We start from the raw sequence: 22,415 nt of genomic DNA on the forward strand, positions 1-22,415 counted from the left end.
TGACCTTATTTTGCTTTGTTATTAGAAGAATTTCGACAGTGGTCTCAACATAGTTTTTTAGTTCGTTCGTTAAAATGTTTGTGGTTTTCTTTCACATACACGTGTGTTTCTTTATCTCCTCTAGAATGTTAATTTACAAGCTGTGCGTGCCTGCTGCTAACAACGTACACGACATGGTGCCTGAGTACACAGACAGGGCAGGCAAAGCAATAGGAGCTGAGTAAGGCAAGACAGGAGGGGACAGTGCATAAAGAAAACCTGACTCCTCCAATGTTGGCGGAAGCTACTGAAAGAAACAGCATTGCCTCCATTTACATACACGCACAGGAATTACATTTTAGCTTTGTATCATGTGCGGATGTAGACGAACTATTTTAATTATATTAAACATTTTATTCTTGTCGATATTGAAGTTTTCAGGATCTGTAGCACATTAATATGGAAATGACGGAAAATTATATTTCGTAGTGCATCACGTTCGAACACAGTGTAAGTTCCGAAACACTACTGTAAATCGAGGTCAGCTATATGGGTCTGTAATTCATCGGATTAGTCTTACTTCCTTTACCGCTCGGATTGGCCGCGGGGTTTGAGGCGCCATGTCACGGGTTGCGCGGTCCCTCCCGCCGGAGGTTCGAGTCCTCTCTCGGGCATGGGTGTTTGTGTTGTTCTTAGCATAAGTTAGTTTAAGTTAGATTAAGTAGTGTGTAAATCTAGGGACCGATGACTTCAGCAGTTTGGTCCCTTAGGAATTCACACACACATTTCCTACTTCATTTCTTAATTATTCGTTTAACCTATGCAACTTTCCAGTATTTAGGTACAGATCTTTCGTCGAGCGTTGTACATGATTACTAAGTATGCGGCCTTGTATAAGCGTACTCTGAAAGGAACCTGAGTGGTATATTACGAAGTGATTGAAGCTGCTTCACTACACCAAGGATATCTAGTTCAAAGTTACTCATGTTGGCAGCTGTTTTTGAATCGAATTCTGGAATATTTACTTAGTCTTCCTTGGTGAAACAATTTCGGAAACCTGTGTTTAGTAATTTCGTTTTGGTGGCGCTGTCACAGGTAAAATTGCCATAGGTACCGTACAGTGAAAACATTGATTGTGTCTTGCCACTGGAGTGCTTTACATATGCCCAGAATCTGCCAGATTTCGAGACAGAGTTTCGCTGTGGAAGCTATTAAACGCATCTCGCACTAAAGTTGGTGCCAAGTTTCGAGCTTCCGCAAAAATTGCAAATCTTGTAAATTTTGTGTTGTTTAAATTTGGCATACTTTTTTCATTACTTCTGCAACAGTGTTCTGAACTTCTTTTTGTGTCATGGGGAGCCAGTAGCACCTTTTGTTAATTTATTTAGTGTAAATATCTCAATTGCTGCTGGTGCTATCTCTTCAAATTTGAGCTACTTCTGGTCTACACTTACACAGTCAGTTTGGAAGAGTGGCTCCTAGCAAGGTGTGAATTTTCTACCTTCTTTTTTAAATAGATGTATTTTTCATTTATTCTTCGTGGATTTATAAGTCACGCTATTTTCTCTTCCTACAACTACTTTGTGGTCACCAATCCCTGTATCCACCATGACGCTCCGTATCTGCTCAAGACTAATTGTTGCTAACAGGTCAAGTACGATTTCGCAACTATTTACACTTCGGGTGGTCTGCTGAATTAGTTACTTAAAATAAGCTTCGAACAACGCATTTAGTACAATTTCTGACGATGTTTTACACCTACCACCGCCTTTGAACATGTGATAACTTTGAAGTGATTCCTCATGCTCCCTACTCACCTGACCTGGCTCCTAGTGACTTTTGGCTTTTTCCAACAACGAAAGACACTCTCCGTGGCCGCACATTCACCAGCCGTGCTACTATTGCCTTAGCGCTTTTACAGTGGTCAAAACAGACTCCTAAAGAAGCCTTCGCCGCTGCCATGGAATCATGGCGTCAGCGTTGTGAAAAATGTGTACGTCTGCAGGGCGATTACGTCGAGAAGTAACGCCAGTTTCATCGATTTCGGGTGAGTAGTTAATTAGAAAAAAAATTGGAGGCCTTAGAACTTGAATGCACCTCGTACCTTTTTACATTCATTTCCAGTCAGGAATCCGTCCCTACAGTTTTTCGGTTTCATCAATGTTCGTCCTGTTATTCTGGTAATAAGTTATAAAGTACCTGTGTGTTTTGCTGATTACTGTTGAATATGACACTCCAATGAAGTAACTTCTACAAGATGCTTCAGCGTGTATGTTTTTATGAATTGTTTGAAACAACATCGGAACCTCGAAACAAATTTGTTTCATCGGGTTCCGATCAGGCGAAATGGTTCAAATGGCTCTAAGCACTATGGGAGTTAACATATGAGGTCATCAGTCCCCTAGACGTAGACCTGCTTAAACCTAACTAACCTAAGGACACCACACACATCCATGCCTGAGGCAGATTCGAACCTGCGACCGTAGCAACCGCGCGGTCCCGGGCTGAAGCGCCTAGAACAGCTCGGCCGCAATGGTCGGCCCGATCAGGCGACTATCGTGGTGAAGACATCAAGCACATTTCCTATCGTGCTGCTAAAACCATAGTAGCAAGATTCTGGTCTTGCGCCACAATCAGTTAGCCTGAGGAAGGCACCAAGCATCAAGTGGAGCAGATGGTCAGCTGTAATGTCATCGTTGCCCACACCTGTCATGGAGCTTTCGATTACTACGACAGGTTCCATGAATCCCAGATGAAGATCCCCTCTTACAAGGGGAGGCCGCCAATTGTGAAATTCAGATTCAAATCATACTGCGCATAATAAAAGCTCATGGCCAGAGGTGTAATGTGGCAAAGCACCAAGATGCACTTCTCAGCCGTTGTCGAGAAAATCGGCAGTTAAAAGAAACCGTTGCGGTGAAATACTCTCTACCATTAATAATTTTCTACAGCGTCGTGGCGCAGCGGTAAGAGCTCGGGTTCGCAATCCGAAGGTCGCCGGATCATATATATATATATATATATATATATATATATATATATATATATATATATATATATATATATATATATATATATATATATATATATATATATATATAAATAAAATTCCTGGTAATCAGTTGCAACAATTATGCATATAATAAGTTGTTGAAAGTCGTTTATCATGGAAAAACTGGCGACTTCGAACATCATTATGTTTTCCGCAAACAAAGTTGTATTTCACAAATGTTATTAATTGTCTTCATAATGTTAACCACGTATAGTTTACGGAAGATGTAGAAACGATATTCCGAAACGAATACGTATAGCGTAAGTCAAACGTTCGAATTAGAATAGAAACCCCACGAACACAAATTTGCTGTGGCAGGTATGAAATATGAACTCCGTTACTCGCTCGTTACACTTGGACAGATGTTGAATGGGCCGAAACGAACCGCCGCATAACAGCGCAGTTGCCTGCTAACTTCGAAAGGAGGTAGATGCGGTCCCTAGCGCAACTTATAACATCGTCGAAAATCAGTGCGGACGTGAGAGCTTTGGTACACCCTGTTAAACAAACGGAAAAATGGAGGCGGTACAATTGGAGAGCGATCCGCCTTCTCTAACATGCATAAGCAATTCATTAATAGTTATATATTTGAATTACAAAAAACTAATAATAAAAAAACGTTGCATGGCGCGAGATTAGATCCGGTGACCTTCGGATTACGAACCCGAGCGCTTACCGCTGCGCCACGACGCTGCAGAAAACTATTAATCGTTGAGGGTATTTCATCGCAGCGGTTTCTTTTAACTGTCGATTTTCTCGACAACGGCTGAGAAGTGCATCTTGGTGCTTTGCCACATTACACCTCTGGCCATGAGCTTTTATTATGCGCAGTATGAATCGAATCTGAATTTCACAATTGGCGGCCTCCCCTTGTTAGCACAGAATTGGACCCATGGCCCACCAGCCCGTGACACAAGTCCGTGCATGTTTCAAGCAGCGTCCTCCAGCAGAAAAGTATATCCGGACACAACCATCGACTTGGTGTTACAAGAAACTTGATTCTTCCGACCAGGCGACATGTTTCCATTCATCCATAGCCAAGTCTAGATTGCAGACAATCTTGTAAGTAGGGCAACCGCTTAAAAGGCAGAAAAGAAATGTTGGGAAAAAAGTTTCCGAGTTTTTCACTCTAATGTTTTGGTTATATGCTCACGTGGAGATGTGGCTTCTAATGCCACAAAACCGGTAGTGATTCCATAATAAAGGACTAAATGCAGCAATACAGCTGAGGCGGTTTATTGATACCCAAGATGACAAATGTAGATTATCCAGTTCACACTGCGGTCGCAGTTGACAAAGTCAAATCTACAGGAACACAGAATCCCCAAGAAGTTTCCCAGAATCTCGAAATTCAGTGCGAACTTCAATGCAAAATGCTTTCGCCAGTTTCCAACACGAAATTGTTTCGACATACGGCACAAAATCCAAAGAGATTCTGGTCATATGTAAAGTACACCAGCGGCAAGACGCAACCAACAATTTCTCTGCGTGATGACAATGGTGATTTCACTGATGACAGTGCCACTACAGCAGAGTTATCAAATACAGTTGTCCAATATTACTTCAGACAAATAGGCGAATAGATATTCCAAAATTCGAATCAAGAACAACTGACGACGTGAGTAACTTACAGGGTGTTTCAAAAATGACCGGTATATTTGAAACGGCAATAAAAACTAAACGAGCAGCGATAGAAATACACCGTTTGTTGCAATATGCTTGGGACAACAGTACATTTTCAGGCAGACCAACTTTCGAAATTACAGTAGTTACAATTTTCAACAACAGATGGCGCTGCGGACAGGGAAACTCTATAGTACGATATTTTCCACATATCCACTATGCGTAGCAATAATATGGCGTAGTCTCTGAATGAAATTACCCGAAACCTTTGACAACGTGTCTGGCGGAATGGCTTCACATGCAGATGAGATGTACTGCTTCAGCTGTTCAATTGTTTCTGGATTCTGGCGGTACACCTGGTCTTTCAAGTGTCCCCACAGAAAGAAGTCACAGGGGTTCATGTCTGGCGAATAGGGAGGCCAATCCACGCCGCCTCCTGTATGTTTCGGATAGCCCAAAGCAATCACACGATCATCGAAATATTCATTCAGGAAATTAAAGACGTCGGCCGTGCGATGTGGCCGGGCACCATCTTGCATAAACCACGAGGTGTTCGCAGGGTCGTCTAAGGCAGTTTGTACCGCCACAAATTCACGAAAAATGTCCAGATAGCGTGATGCAGTAATCGTTTCTGATCTGAAAAATGGGCCAATGATTCCTTTGGAAGAAATGGCGGCCCAGACCAGTACTTTTTGAGGATGCAGGGACGATGGGACTGCAACATGGGGCTTTTCGGTTCCCCATATGCGCCAGTTCTGTTTATTGACGAAGCCGTCCAGGTAAAAATAAGCTTCGTCAGTAAACCAAATGCTGCCCACATGCATATCGCCGTCATCAATCCTGTGCACTATATCGTTAGCGAATGTCTCTCGTGCAGCCGGCCGAAGTGGCCGTGCGGTTCAAGGCGCTGCAGTCTGGAACCGCAAGACCGCTACGGTCGCAGGTTCGAATCCTGCCTCGGCCATGGATGTTTGTGATGTCCTTAGGTTAGTTAGGTTTAACTAGTTCTAAGTTCTAGGGGACTAATAACCTCAGCAGTTGAGTCCCATAGTGCTCAGAGCAATTTGAACCATTTTTGTCTCTCGTGCAGCAATGGTAGCGGCGCTGAGGCGTTGCCGCGTTTGAATTTTGTATGGATAGAGGTGTAAACTCTGGCGCATGAGACGATACGTGGACGTTGGCGTCATTTGGACCGCAGCTGCAACACGGCGAACGGAAACCCGAGGCCGCTGTTGGATCACCTGCTGCACTAGCTGCGCGTTGCCCTCTGTGGTTGCCGTATGCGGTCGCCCTACCTTTCCAGCACGTTCATCCGTCACTTTCCCAGTCCGTTGAAATTTTTCAAACAGATCCTTTATTGTATCGCTTTTCGGTCCTTTGGTTACATTAAACCTCCGTTGAAGACTTCGTCGTGTTGCAACAACACTGTGTTCTAGGCGGTGGAATTCCAACACCAGAAAAATCCCCTGTTCTAAGGAATAAACCATGTTGTCTACAGCACACTTGCACGTTGTGAACAGCACACGCTTACAGCAGAAAGACGACGTACAGAAGGGCGCACCCACAGACTGCGTTGTCTTCTATATCTTTCACATAACTTGCAGCGCCATCTGTTGTTGAAAATTGTAACTACTGTAATTTCGAAACTTTGTCCGCCTGAAAATGTACTGTTGTCCCAAGCATATTGCAACAAACGGTGTATTTCTATCGCTGCTCGTTTAGTTTTTATTGCCGTTTCAAATATACCGGTCATTTTTGAAACACCCTGTAGAAGTAGTTAAATGGTTCAACTGGCTCTGAGCACTATGGGACTTAACATCTGAGGTCATCAGTCCCCTATAACTTAGACCTACTTAAACCTAACTAGCCTAAGGACATCACACACATCCATGCCCGAGGCAGGATTCGAACCTGCGGCCGTAGCGGTCACGCGGTTCCAGACTGAAGCGCCTAGAACCGCTCGGCCACCAGCGGCCGGCAGAAGTAGTTACCTTAGGTGTAGCGAAACAGTTTAAAACACTTAAGAAGGGCAAGGCCTCCGGTCCAGAATGTATACCACTCAGGTTCCTTTCATATTACGGTGATACAATAGCTCCATGTCTAACAATCATATACATACAATCACTGACTCGTCGAAAGTTCCGTACCCAAAGACTGGAAAGTTGCACTTGTCGCACCATCACCCAAGATAGGAAATAGAAGTAATCGGCTGAAATTGACATGTATGTCACTAACGACGATTTGCAGTAGGACTGTGGAACATGCACTGTGTTCGAATATTTCGAATTTCCTCGAAGAAAACGATTTATTCACAAACATTCAGTAAGCATTGAGGATATATCGTTCTTGTGAAACACATTTAGCTCTTCATTCAGTCTAAGTAATGAGTGCTGTCGAAAGGGGATGTCAAATTTATTACATATTTTTAGTTTTCCAGAACGATTTAGGTACCGTTCCACACAAGCGACTTCTCATCAGATTTCGTCTCTATGAAGTTGTGCGACTGGAATCGTGAGTTCATGTCAGAAAGGTCTGAGTTCGCAATACTGTCGGAAAGTCTTCGAGTAAAGCAGAAATACTATTAGGCGTTCCCCAAGTAAATCTTACAGGCCCTCTCCTGTTGCTGATGTACATAAACTACTTACAAGGGAACCTCCCCATCGCACCCCCCTCAGATTTAGTTATAAGTTGGCACAGTGGGTACGCCTTGAAAAACTGAACACAGATCAACCGAGAAAGTAGGAAGAAGTTGTGTGGAACTAAGAAAAAAATTACTAAAATATACAAACTGAGTAGTCCATGCGAAGATAGGCAACATCAAGGACAATGGGAGTCAAGGCGCGCCGTGGTCCCGTGGTTAGCGAGAGCAGCTACGGAACGAGAGGTCCTAGGTTCAAGTCTTTCCCCGAGTGAAAAGTTTAATTTTTTATTTTCAGTTTATGTGACAAACTCATATGTTTTCATCACTTTTTTGGGAGTGATTATCACATCCACAAGAAAACCTAAATCGGGCAAGGTAGTAGAATCTTTTTACCCATTCGCCAAGTGTACAAGTTAGGTGGGTCGACAACATATTCCTGTCATGTGCCGCACATTGCCGTCACCAGTGTCGTATAGAATATGTCAGATGTGTTTTCCTGTGGAGGAATCGGTTGACCTATGACCTTGCGATCAAATGTTTTCGGTTCCCATTGGAGAGGCACGTCCTTTCGTCTACTAATCGCACGGTTTTGCGGTGCGGTCTCAAAACACAGACATTAAACTTATTACAGTGAACAGAGACGTCAGTGAACGAACGGACAGATGATTACTTTGCGAATAGAAAGAACGTAAAATTTTCGGTCGAGGGCAGACTTGAACCAAGGACCTCTCGTTCCGCAGCTACTCATGTTAACCACGGAACCACTGCGCTCCTGAGCTCACATTCTCTTTGATGTTGCGTATCTTGCAGATGGACTATTCAGTTTGTATATTTTACTTATTTTTTTCATAGTTCCATACAAGTTCTTCCTATTTTCTCGATTGATCTGTGTTCAGTATTTCAAGGCCTATCCACTGTGCCAACTTATAAATCTGAGGGGGGTGCGATGGGGAAGTTTCCTTGTTAGTAGACAATATGAGCAGCTACTTTAGACTGATTGCATATGATGCTGTCGTTTACCGTCTATCAAATTCATCAAAACCAATGTCCGCCCCCGGTAGGTGAATGGTCAGCGTGACGGATTGTCAATCCTCTGGGCCTTGGTCCGATTCCCGGCTTCGTCGTGGAATTTTCACCGCCCAGGGACTGGGTGTTGTGCTGTCCTCATCATCATCCTAATCGACTGCAGATCGCCGAAGAAGCGTCAAATTGAAAGACCGGCACTTGGCGAATGGTCTGCCCGACGGGGGGCCATAGCCATACGATTAAATAAATAAATCAAAAGGCATTGCAAAATGATTTAGGCAAGATATCTGTATGGTGCGAAAAGTAGCAATTGACTCTAAAGAAGTCATCCACAAGAGAACTAAAAACAAACGAATAATTTAAATTGTAACGATCACATAGATAATGTGTGGAAAGGAGACAAAAGGCTGTGATTTATTGGCAGAACACTTAGAATGTGCAACAGGCGTTCTAAGGAGACTATTTGCACTACACTTGTCGGCCCTCTTCTAGAGTACTGAGGTGTGGTGTGGGATTTGCATCATATGAGTCTGACGGAGGTAATCGAAAAAGTTCAAAGGACAGCTGGTTTTGTATTATCACGAAAAGTGCTACGGATATGATAGGTGAATCGCGGTGTCAATCACTGAAACAAAGGCATTTTCTTTGCGGCAGGATCATCTCGTGAAACTTCAATCACCACCTTTCTCCTCCGACTGCGAAAATATTCAGCTGGCGCCCACACACGTAGGGAGAAATTATCATGAGAAAACAGAGCTCGCACTGAAAGCTTTAAGTGCTCGTTTTTCCGGCACATCTTTCGAGAGTATAACGGTAGCTGTGCACTTGTTTGTGAATTACCGAGTAATCACATAGAGGTAGGTGTCATTCGGTCAACATGGGAATAAGAAGGGGTCCTCTACTGCGAACTCCTTGGTTTAACAAGGTGCACTGAATAACGTGCTCCGGGCGATGAAATTTTCCATCAGAATAACTGTCCATGTCACAAGGCGAGAATCGCGCTACAGAGGTTTGAGGAGCGCGACAGTGATCTCACGTTGGTGTCTTGGCCACCATATTCGCCTGTTCTAAACCCTACGGTACACATCTGGGACACTGTCGAGCGCTAGCTAAGCACCCACAAACCTCCGACCCGTAATTAACGGAAATCGCTCTGTGCGTAGCCATTTGGTGCGGCATACGACCATAAACCTCGTCTAATCAATGGCACGCAGAATCGCTGTTGTACTGGGTTACAAGGGAGGACCATAGTTGTCAGTGTGCGTATGGGTTGTAGAGGTAATGATCGCTCTGACATTCCTTCCCCACGGACCTTCCATTTATCTTTATACACCCCTATTACATCATTGACTGGTTCGTCTTTTAATACAGGGTGTTTCAAAAAGAATACCACAACTTTAGGAATTTAAAACTCTGCAACGACAAAAGGCAGAGCTAAGCACTATCTGTCGGCGAATTAAGGGAGCTATAAAGTTTCATTTAGTTGTACATTTGTTCGCTTGAGGCGCTGTTGACTAGGCGTCAGCGTCAGTTGATGCTAAGATGGCGACCGCTCAACAGAAAGCTTTTTGTGTTATTGAGTACGGCAGAAGTGAATCGACGACAGTTGTTCATCGTGCATTTCGAACGAAGTATGGTGTTAAACCTCCTGATAGGTGGTGTATTAAACGTTGGTATAAACAGTTTACAGAGAATGGGTGTTTGTGCAAAGGGAAAAGTTGTTGACGGCCGAGAACGAGTGATGAAAATGTAGCACGCATCCAGCAAGCATTTGTTCGCAGCCCAGGAAAATCGACTCGCAGAGCTAGCAGAGAGCTGCAAATTCCACAATCAACTGTATGGAGAGTCCTACGAAAAAGGTTAGTTATGAAACCTTATCGTCTGAAATTGGTTCAAGCACTGTCTGCAGCTGATAAGATTAAAAGAATCGATTTCTGTGATTTTATCCTTGCTCAAATGGAAACAGATGAATCTTTCGTTTCAATGATTGTGTTTAGTGATGAAGCAACTTTCCACACTAACGGGAAAGTCAACCGTCACAATGTCTGTATATGGGGCACTGAGAATCCGCGGGAAACAACTCAGTATGAACGTGACTCGCCTAAGGTGAACGTTTTCTGTGCCATTTCAGCCAATAAAGTTTTTGGTCCCTTTTTCTTCGAAGGTGCTACTGTAACTGGACTACAGTATCTGGAGATGTTAGAGAATTGGCTGTTCCCTCAGCTCGAACAAGAAGCACAACAATTCATATTTCAGCAGGATGGAGCGCCACCACATTGGCACTTATCTGTCCGTAACTACCTGAACGTCAACTACCCGAGGCGATGGATCGGCCGCCAGGCAGCCCGTGACAGAGCACTTCATCACTGGCCTCCAAGAAGCCCTGATCTTACCTCCTACGATTTCCTCTTATGGGGGTATGTTAAGGATATGGTGTTTCGGCCACCTCTCCCAGCCACCACTAATGATTTGAAACGAGAAATAACAGCAGCTATCCAAACAGTTACGCCTGATATGCTAGAGAGAGTGTGGAACGAGTTGAAGAATCGGGTTGATATTGCTCGTGTGTCTGGAGGGGGCCATATTGAACATTCTCAACTTGTTTTTGAGTAAAAAAAACTTTTTAAATCCTCTTTGTAATGATGTATAACAGAAGGTTATATTATGTTTCTTTCATTAAATACACATTTTTAAAGTTGTGGTATTCTTTTTGAATCACCCTGTACTTTTCTAATATCTCCAGTATTTCTTTAACCTACTCGGTCTACAATTTTGCTTCCACCGTCTTTTCTCGAAGTTAGAGGCTTTATTGTGAAAAATTTACAAAAAAAATACGTGATTCATAGTATTGCCCATCGCTGGTCACTACATTCTCCCATCGTTCGGATAGCATACGAATCCCGTGGCGGAAGAACTGGGCGTCTTTCTTGGGGATCCATGAATCGATTCAATTTTGCACTCGGTTGATATGATAGGAAGTGCTGGCCAGCCACTCTCCATGCAACTTATCGAAAAAGGTGGTAGTCAAAGAGAGAGAGAGAGACAGAGAGAGAGAGAGAGAGAGAGAGAGAGAGAGAGAGAGCAACGTATGGAGAATACGGCAGGAGGGATAGGACTTCTCATTTCAACGTTTCCGTGTAGATTTTGACGGGTTTTGCGACATGGGGTCGAGCACTGAGCTGCTGCAAAATTACCTTTACGTGTCTATCGCTGTATTGTGGCCGTTTGTGTTCCAGTGCTGCTTTCGAACGCATCAGTTGCTTTCGATAATGATGTCGTGTGACTGTCCTCGTCTGTTTCGGTAGCTACGAAACAATTCTGTCTTCCACCGCCATGCCGGTCTTCGACATCAAAATCACCGTTCTTAAGGCGTTGAAAACATTCTCTGCACGTACTTCCACTAATAGTTCCCTCACCATTGGTCGTACCCAGCATTTTAAGAGGCAGAGCTGCAGATTTCTTCATGTTAAAGCAGAAAATTAAAGCTTTCCGCAAATGGCGAGAAATGAGTACGTAAGTTGACGTACTTAATCGATAATAACCTAATGATGCAATCACAAATCGACTATTACACCTATGACCACCCACCCCAACCTCACTTGCCGCTACTGCCGTCTATTGCAAAACGGCCGAAGCAAAGTTTTTGAACTAATATTTTTGGAAATCCTTTCAGTGCTGTTAGGAACCTCATTTCAGACGATTGACAAATATTTCTGTGCCGTTTTTTAGGGAAAGCACAGCAACCGCTATAGTTTTATGAAATGTATTTTTAGTTTCTTTTCTCACCTTGTGCATACAGTGCAAGATCTTCTTAAAACTACTGTTTTCTTCGGAAAGAACCATTTATTTTTTCAACATAACGATTTAATTAGTGTGTCGAAAATAAATAACGTTGCATAATTCAGGACAAGTTGAAACATAGTGGCGAGTAACAACAGCGCTTCGGAAAGTGTAGAATTTGTTTAATTTATCCCAGTCTATGATTACAGGATATTCTGTCCTCGGACTATGGATATCGCTCAGTGGTGATAATCTTCCGATATGTTTAGAACACCGTATTTTTAGTTGTGTTCGACGAAGCCTAATACATTTTGTTTATATCTCTTGACGATGCCACTCTGGCTTTATTGTACAGCGTGTTTCAAAGTCTTTGCAACAACTGTTGTTAGACTGGTACAACTGTTGTTGTAAACAAAATGATAGGTGACTCTTCCTGGCGATGCTAGGCCTTCTCCGACCCTGGGACGATGAGATTTCACCGAACTAGCAGAGTCTGCTAACCAGATGTGCTGCATTCTACCCACCCTAGTAACATTTTCAACAATGAAACCACGAGAGTCGTGTCTCTAAGAGGAGAAAGATATCTTAGAAGCGAATCAAGAACTTTAATTTGGCCCAGTCTACAGATTTTCGTGCTATGTAGGTGACTGGATGATAGGCAACATGCATTGCATACGAGCGCCACAGAATGCCTAATTCATTTCATCACTCGGGTGCATAAGCGCTCTTAAGCGACACCTAGCGTGTACAGTTTATCTCTCACACTCGTTGTTCCCCATGATGTCTTCTACCACTCTTTGATCTTTCTGTCAAGACACTGAAACAAGCCATACATGGATACGTGTTAAACAGATCTGAAGATGATCCCCATTCACTGAAGTCTATAGCCTGAGGACGAAAACATTTTTTGTGTTCACAGACTGTAATAAAAGAAACAAATTCTACGTAACTGATGTTTTGTTTGTTTGCAGGTACGCATCAGTAGTTCAGAAACGCTTTGAAATTCCGGTTCGATAGTGGCAAAGCACGACAATTTTTTGGAAATTTCTGTTAAGGTCTTACGGGAACAAACTGTCCAGGTTATCGGTCCCTTAATCTAGCTCAAACTAACTTACGCTAAGGGCAACACACACACACACACACACACACACACACACACACACACACACACACACAAGGGAGGACTCGAACCTCCGACGGGGTAGCCGCGCTAACCGTACCATGCGCCTAAGACTGCGCGGCTACCCCGCGCAGCACAGCACGACACTACAGGTGCAAAAACGAAATGGCGTATTCCGTTGATAAATTGGTGGATCGTGTGGTAACAGCGGAAATGGTGGGGCTGTGTTAGTCTAATGCTCGTACTGTTTTTTGGCGGTATGTTTCTGCCTGACACAGTTGAAGCATTCCGCAGCTACTAAAAACTGATTAGAGTGCGATACTCCACTTCGTCATGTTCCTGCAAACAAGGCAAAGCTTCATTAGCTTCCGCTGTTTTCTGAAGGTGGATAAAATACAGGGAGCGAAAGGATATTTACAATTTGTACAGAAATCAAGTGGCAGTATTAAGACTCGAGGCGCACGAAAGGGGAGCACTGGTCGAGAAAGGAACGAGACGGGGTTGTAGCCTATCCCAGATGTTATTCCATCTGTATATTAATCAAGCAGTAAAGGAAGCAAAAGAAAAATTTGGAGTAGGAATTAAAATCCAAGGAGAAGAAATAAAAACCTTGAGGTTTGCCTATGACATTGTAATTCTGTCTCAGACAGGACTTGGAAGAACAGTTGAACGGAATTAACAGCGTCTTCAAAGGAGAATATAAGACGAATATTAACAAAAGAAAAACGAGGATAATAGAATGTAGTCAAATTAAATCAGGTGATGAAGAGGGAATTAGGTTAGGAAATGAGACACTTAAAGTAGTACATGAGTTTTGCTATTTGGTAGTAAAAGATGGTCAAAGTAGAGAGGATATAAAATGTAGACTGGCAATGGCACGGAAAGCGTTTCTGACGAAGAGAAATTTGATAACATCCAGTAACGACTTAAGTGTCAGGAAGTCTTTTCTGAAAGTATTTGTTTGGAATGTAGCCATGTATGGAAGTGAAACATGGAGCCGTCCGGGTGGCCGAGCGGTTCTAGGCGCAACTGTCTGCAACCGCGCGAACGCTACGGTCGCAGGTTCGAATCCTGCCTCGGGCATGGGTGTGTGTGATGTCCTTAGGTTAGTTAGGTTTAAGTAGTTCTAAGTTCTAGGGGACTAATGACCACAGAAGTTAAGTCCCATAGTGCTCAGAGGAGTTTGAACCGTTTGAAACATAGACGATAAACAATTTAGACAAGAATAGAATAGAATCTTTTGGAATGTGATGCTACAGAAGAATGCTGGATATTGGATGGTAGATCACGTAATAAATGAGGAGGTACTGAACAGAATTGGGGGGGGGGGGGGGGGGAAGAGGAATTTGTGGCACAACTTGCGTAGAAGAAGGGATCGGTTGGTAGGATATGTTCTGAGGCATCAAGGGATCACCAATTTAGTACTGCAGGGAAGCGTGGAGGGAAAAAATCGTAGAGGGAGGCCAAGAGATGAATACACTAAACAAGTTAAGAAGGATGTAGATTGCAGTAGCTGTATGGACATGAAGAAGCTTGCACAGGATAGGGTAGGTTGGAGACCTGCATCAAATCAGTCTTTGGACTGAGGACCACAACAACAACAACCATAATTTTTTCCATGTGATAGTTAAAACTTTAAAAACAGACCTCGATTTTTAAGTCACTTTTCTATTAGAGGTCTTTTTGATGCATACTGCGTGTTTGACTGTTACATGTACACATGGAAGGAGTGAGTAGAGAACAATCTAAATTACGTCAGATAGGTAAAACATTTTATAAGACACTAGTGCTGCTACTAGTTGATATGGCTTCAATATATTTATCTTTATATTATATCTCCCTTTATTAGAAGATAATAAGTATATTGTTCATCACAGTTACTAAATAGTTCATAGATGGTGCCAGTCAGATGCTTGGTTGGTGCAATTTTTCTATTCCGCTATAGATATAGATGGTACTGACATCATCCCTTGTGTCTTCGTGTGTCTTATAAATTTTTAAAATATTTAAAAAAAATTACCTATGTGACGTAATTTTTAGATGTTTCAATAATAGTAATGGACTCTCAAGGAGTGAATACGAAAATTTTATTACTTGCCGAAAAGTATGAAATAAGTTGGACTACAATGTAAAGAATTTTATTATGTTTCATTTTATGTAATTCTATTGCAAATTTGAAGTGGTTTACTTCCCTTGAATTTTATATACGTAGTTCATGTAGATGGTGCCTTGTAGCCAACCGATGTGTTCTCCATACAGCCTGCCTTCCGCAAACAGTAGTATTCAATGAACTGTGGGTAAAGCCCGACCAACAGGGACTTACATGCATTGACCGAAAATAATTGTGGTATATAATACACAAACCATATGAGTTAAGCCATTACTTGTAACATGTTATGACATCATCTGACTATTTACTTCTTGTATTGTTAGCATTGAGAATGGCTAGCTTCTAGCTGAAATCTAGATCTGCATAATAAAACTGAAGCAAGGACGACTGATTGCTGCAATCTATAATTTACAAATAACAATACTTATCAAATAACAGCGAAGAGTTTCAGAAAAATCCAGCTGAAGGAAAGACCAACCGTTAGTGAATGAACTACATGGTATTCTTCGTGTGAACAGAATATCTTGGTTGGTCAGTATTCCACGCTACCTTCGCTGACAATAACACGACAGAAAACGGAAGCATTGTCAACCAGAGGAAGATGTGCACCCCTCAACTTCTGAATTAACTCTTTCAGTCACAGGAGCAGCGGCGGCAGAAGTTGCAGCATCAACAACAACAGCGACATAAACTAAGGGCGCTTCTGGCAGATGAAAGTAAAAGGGATGGACTGAAGTTGGTCGCCACCACACTGAGGGAATGAAAACAAAATTCACTCACACATATAAAGTCTCTACACACACGCACGTACACACACACACACACACACACACACACACACACACACACACACACACACACACACAAATATGGGCGCGCGCAATAATAAGGCGGAGATGACGCACATCTTGAGGCACAAATAAAAGAAGAAGCCGGACTCTGAAGATTGCAGATCCACTTTTCCCGGAATTCCGTCGGTTTTTTATCCGCCGCACTATACGGCCGACACGCTTCCATCATCGACAAGCGGAACGAGTTCCACGTTTCTGGCGAGATTCCGCCGAACTCCGGACAATAAAGGAAGGAGGGATAAATGAAACAAGGAAAAAAAACACGCCTGTGCCTGATCCGTTATAATCTGGAAAGTTCCCATCCGTAATACTTAGGCGAATTTCATCCGAAACCCGGTCAGACGCAATGATCAGGAATATCTGTGGCGCGAATGTTTAGAGTAGTAGTACACGGAATTTTAACTATCATATTAGGCTTTTACTGGGTGGTAATCTGTCCTCCGCTGGCCGCGGTGGTCTAGCGGTTCTAGGCGCTCAGTCAGGAACCGCGCGACTGCTACGGTCGCAGGTTTGAATCCCGCCTCGGGCATGGATGTGTGTGATGTCCTTAGGTTAGTTAGGTTTAAGTTGTTCTAAGTTCTAGGGGACTTATGACCACAGATGTTGAGTCCCATAGTGCTCAGAGCCATTTGAACCATTTTTAATCTGTCCTTCCACCTTGGTAGCCTCTCTCTGGAGGAAGTTATTTAGATAAGACTAACCAATATATGTGTTTCGCGGTAAGCAATCACATAAAATTGTTAAATAATTATTTTTGTTGCATATGTGGACTCCAATTTAGCATTTACGAGCTTATTTTTTCAACATTAATTTATCGATGGCGTAATTTATTCAGCTTCAATTACGGAATTTGTTTCTTCACGATACTACATTTTTGTAGACTACATTTATTACATTATACTTGTTCTCAGTAAAATAACAGCTCGTTTTCTTACCACTTTTCCTTAGTCGTGTATTAATTTCGCACTAGTTCTTATGCGAACGTACAGTTATTTTGTAGCTTACAACTCATTTTCACAATTTACAAGGTGACAGTTATTGAAATATACGAAATAAAATCCGAACGGTTTGCGATGGTACGTTCAAACTGCACGGTTGGCCGCGAAGCGTGATGAAAATTAGTGGGCATGGTATGATTTGGTTTAGCGACGAAGCCCACTTTTATTTGGATGGGTTAGTCAATAGACAAAATTGGCGTATTTGGGGGACTGAAAATCCGCATTTCGCGTTCTAGAAGTCTCTTCATCCCCAACAGTTGACTATGTGGTGTGCAGTGACCAGTCACGGAATAAATCGGTGCGATAATCCCCGATGGCACGATGACTACCGGACGGTACGTGAAGGGTCTGAAAGATGATTTCAGCCCCATTATCCAAAGTGACAGTGATTTCGACAAGATGTGGTTCATGCAAGGCGTAGCTCCACCCCATCGATGCAGAAGAGTGTTTGATGTTCTGGAGGAGCCCTTTTGGGAACGCACTCTTGCCCTGCAACTGGCTTGGGCCTCGAGTGGCCGCCATACTATCCGGATCTCAATACATTCGACTCATTTTTGTGGGGACGTGGTGTACAGCAAAAACCCCAAAATCACTGCTGAACTGAAAACAGCCATTCAGGAGATAATCGTCAGCATCGGTGTTCCGATACTTCAGCGGGTCATGAAGAATTACGCTATTTACGCCACATCATTGCCAATGATGGCAGACACATCGAAGACGTCGTAACCTAAATCCGAATATCTGTAGTGACGTTAACATGCTGAATAAAGAGTGTACTGTAATTTGTAAATAATTTATGTTCTGAAACTTCCTGGCAGATTAAAACTGTGCGCCGGACCGAGACTCGAACTCGGGACCTTTGCCGGCGAAAGGCACAGAGTTTTAATCTGCCAGCAAGTTTCACATCAGCGCACACTCCACTGCAGAGTGAAAATCTCATTCTGGAATTTATGTTCTTTTTCATATAGTTCAATAATTGACACCTGTATGTACGTAACACATGTCACTGCTGTACGTCTGCAGCGCTGCATTCACCATGTGACTGACTCATGTGTTCACTTATGAGGGAAATTACAATTAAAGGCAAGCTAAAGTTTTGCTGTTCATTTTGAAATTACTTCCGAAGTCGGTTATATTTCGGCAAATATCCACACATACAAGTGACTTCAGAAGCCTTTCTGGAACATATAAGAAAACTGTAATCTGACTTTAGTTTTATGTCCAGTATGAACAAACAGATATGTCGGCCATTTGGGAACTGATGAACTGCATCAGACAGGCTACAAGTGTGCCTGCTACGCATTCAAATACGGAAAAGAGAGCTACAAGCTACAGAAGATCAGTAACTGCACCTGTTAGTTCAACTTAAATACACACGTCGCGAAATGTAATAGCTAAAAGACTGTTTTTATGCACAAGGGAGCTACAGTATTTAAAATACCGTGAGAAAAACGTAGTATGGTGAATGAAACACCTGGTTAAATCCGCAGGACAGAACAGGGAGCTGTAATTGTGGAAAGGGGCCAAAAATGAGCGGCTGTCAGTTCCACTCTAACACATATAACTTCATTTAGTTGCTCAAACATTACAGCTCAAATTTCCGAGCTTAAATATCGGCTGAATATGTCACAATCTTATGGCTTAAGGGCATAACCTCTTTAATTTTTAAAACGGCTGAAGACCCATGATTCAAAACATAACTACAATAAATTTTTACAAGGCAGAAAGCCCAAGGCTTTATCCTTAAACAACTTTTTTTAAATGAGGCTGAAGGCCCAAACAATGCAAGACTTGACAAGTAAGGAACTTTCAATTTTAAAACGGCTGAAGGTCCATTTTTTTAATGGGTCAAATGGCTCTGAGCACTATGGGACTTAACTTCTGAGGTCATCAGTCCCCTAGAACTTAGAACTACTTAAACCTAACTAAGCTAAGGACATCACACACATCCATGCCCGAGGCAGGATTCGAACCTGCGACCGTAGCGGTCGCGCGGTTCCAGACTGTAGCGCCTAGAACCGCTCGGCCACTCCGGCCGGCCCATTATTTAAAACCCAACTAAAAGCATACAGATACAAACCACCGGCTATGAGCCATTAAAATACAAAATCAAACACCAATAAGAAAAGGCAGTACAGCCAGCGGCGCTCAGAAGATTCCGGGGATCGGTCTGCACTGTAAATATTAACGTTCGCTTAGGGGAGACAGGTAGTTGGCTCAACTATATCCGATCCACCGGCAACCCAACCAAGAGACAGTCAACGGACCCACCGACAGGACGACTTGCTTTCCAGTACACAAGGAGCTCCAAAGTCAAAACGTAAAAGGCGCAGCCGCCCACAACCAAGTATGCATAAGCTGTCATAGCTACACACACGTGTTGGACAGCGACAACACTGTGAGGAAAGGACACTGCCTGAATTTTACCTCAGCGGCCAGGGCAGGTAACAGGAACGCTAACGGCCACAAGGCAGAAAATTCCGCTGGTGCACTCGGACTTCAAATAACCAAAATACAGTTAAACTCCACCGGATGGTGGCCAAACTTTCGCCAGCCCGAACGCTCGCTGTTGCTCATGGGAATACCCCCAACAGCCAACCGTTAAAATCAACGGCACATGTGAACAGACTGGCTTAGGTAATTAAATCACCACTCAACTTTGATGTCCTGGGTCGGTGAACCACTAACCTCGTAGCAATCGGAACAGCTCCCACACACCGCGACACTGCGTAGAGACCGCCAGCGGGCCCGACTCACTCGCCTCGCGGAGATTTCCTGGCTGATCCACACCAACCGACCGACTGCCGCACACCGGCTAGCCGGAAACTATAAGCACCAGACCAAAGACAGTACAAGGTGCGAATATCGATACACACCGCTGCTGCCATACGTACAAAGAGGAAGAACCACGGCATAACCTCAATAACCGCGGGAAACCACACGCAGAGTAACAGTCGAGGTTTAAACCAAAGCATAAATCGGGGCCAGCACGGCTCAGTGAAGATACGGTGAGCCTAAAATAGAACACACAACGTAATATAGGCAACTAACATACATCATCTGCATCTGTGGCAGATGACGTAACTCTGGTAGAGTATCTTAGGGTGCATGATGGGCCAGTTTTATTTAACCTACTATGTACACTGAGACGACAAAAGTCGTCGGATACCTCCTAATATCGTCTACTTCTGGCCGGCTTAGTGCAACAACTCGACGTGACTTGGACTCAGCAAATCGTTGGAAGACCCCTGCAGAATTATTGAGCCATATTACCTCTATAGCAGTCAATAATTGCAGAAGTGTTGCCGGTGCAGAATGTTGTGTACGAACTGACCTCCCAATGATGTCCCATACATTCAAATGGCTCTGAGCACTATGGGACTCAACTGCCGAGGTCATAAGTCCCCTAGAACTTAGAACTACTTAAACCTAACTAACCTAAGGACAACACACACATCCATGCCCGAGGCAGGATTCGAACCTGCGACCGTAGCGGTCGCGCGGTTCCAGACTGTAGCGCCAGAACCGCTCGGCCACCAACGGCCGGCGGTCCCATACATTTTCGATGTGATTCATACTGGGAATTCTTACAAGGGAACCTCCCCATCCCACCCCCCTCAGATTTAGTTATAAGTTGGCACAGTGGGTAGGCCTTGAAAAACTGAACACAGATCAATCGAGAAAGCAGGAAGAAGTTGTGTGGAACTATGAAAAAAATTAGTAAAATATACAAACTGAGTAGTCCATGTGTAAGATAGGCAACATCTAGGAAATCGTAAACTGAGGAGCGCCGTGGTCCCGTGGTTAGCGTGAGTAGCTGCGGAATGAGAGGTCCTTAGTTCAAGTCTTCCCTCGACTGAGAATTTTACTTTCTTTATTTTCGCAAAGTTGTGATCTGTCCGTTAGTTCATTGACGTCTCTGTTAACTGTGATAAGTTTAGTGTCTTTGTTTTGCGACCGCACGGCAAAACCGTGCGATTAGTAGACGAAAGGACGCGGCTCTCCAATGGGCACCGAAAACATTCGATCGCAAGGTCATAGGTCAACCGATTCCTCCACAGGAAAAGATATCTGATATATTCTATACGACACTGATGAAGGCATGTGCGTCACATGACAGGAATATGTTGTCGACCCACCTAACTTGTACACTTAGCGAATGGGTAAAAAGATTCTTCTACCTTGCCCGATTTAGGTTTTCTTTTGGATGTGATAATCACTCCCAAAAAAGTGATGAAAACATATGAGTTTGTCACATAAACTGAAAATAAAAAATTAAACTTTTCACTCGAGGAAAGACTTGAACCTAGGACCTCTCGTTCCGTAGCTGCTCTCGCTAACCACGGGACCACGGCGCTCCTTGACTCCCATAGTTCTTGATGTTGCCTATCATCACATGGACTACTCAGTTTGTATATTTTACTAATTTTTTTCATAGTTCCACACAACTTCTTCCTGTTTTCTCGATTGATCTGTGTTCAGTTTTTCAAGGCCTATCCACTGTGCCAACTTATAACTAAATCTGAGGGGGGTGCGATGGGGAGGTTCCCTTGTTAGTAGCCAGATCATTCGCTCGATTTGTCCAAAATGTTCCTCAAACCAGTCGCGAATAATTGTGGCTCAGTGACATAATATCGTTGTTTGGAAAAAATGGTTCAAATGGCTCGGAGCACTATGGGACTCAACATCTTAGGTCATAAGTCCCCTAGAACTTAGAACTACTTAAACCTAACTAACCTAAGGACATCACACACACCCATGCCCGAGGCAGGATTCGAACCTGCGACCGTAGCAGTCCCGCGGTTCCGGACTGCAGCGCCAGAACCGTTAGACCACCGCGGCCGGCGTTGTTTGGAAAGATGAAGTCTTTGAATGGCTTCAAATGGCCCCCAAGTAGCCGAAAGTAACCATTTCCAGTCAATGATCGATTCAAGTGGACCGTGGGACGCAGGACCCAGTTCACGTGAACACAGCCCAGACTATCATGGAGCTGCCACCAGCTTGCACAGTACCTTGTTGACGACTTGGCTCCATGGCTTCGTCTGGTCTGGGCCACAGTAGAACCCTACCATCAGCTCTTACCGACTGAGATCTGAACTACTCTGACCAGGCCTCGGATTTCCAGAGTCCAACAGACATTATCACGAGCCCAAGAAGGCGCTGCAGATGATGTCGTGCTGTTAGAAAAGTCACTCGCGTCTATCGTCTGCTGCCACAGCCCCGTAACGCAAAATT

This window comes from Schistocerca nitens, chromosome 10, assembly GCF_023898315.1.
Source record: "Schistocerca nitens isolate TAMUIC-IGC-003100 chromosome 10, iqSchNite1.1, whole genome shotgun sequence".
In the NCBI taxonomy this organism is placed as follows: Eukaryota; Metazoa; Arthropoda; class Insecta; order Orthoptera; family Acrididae; genus Schistocerca; species Schistocerca nitens.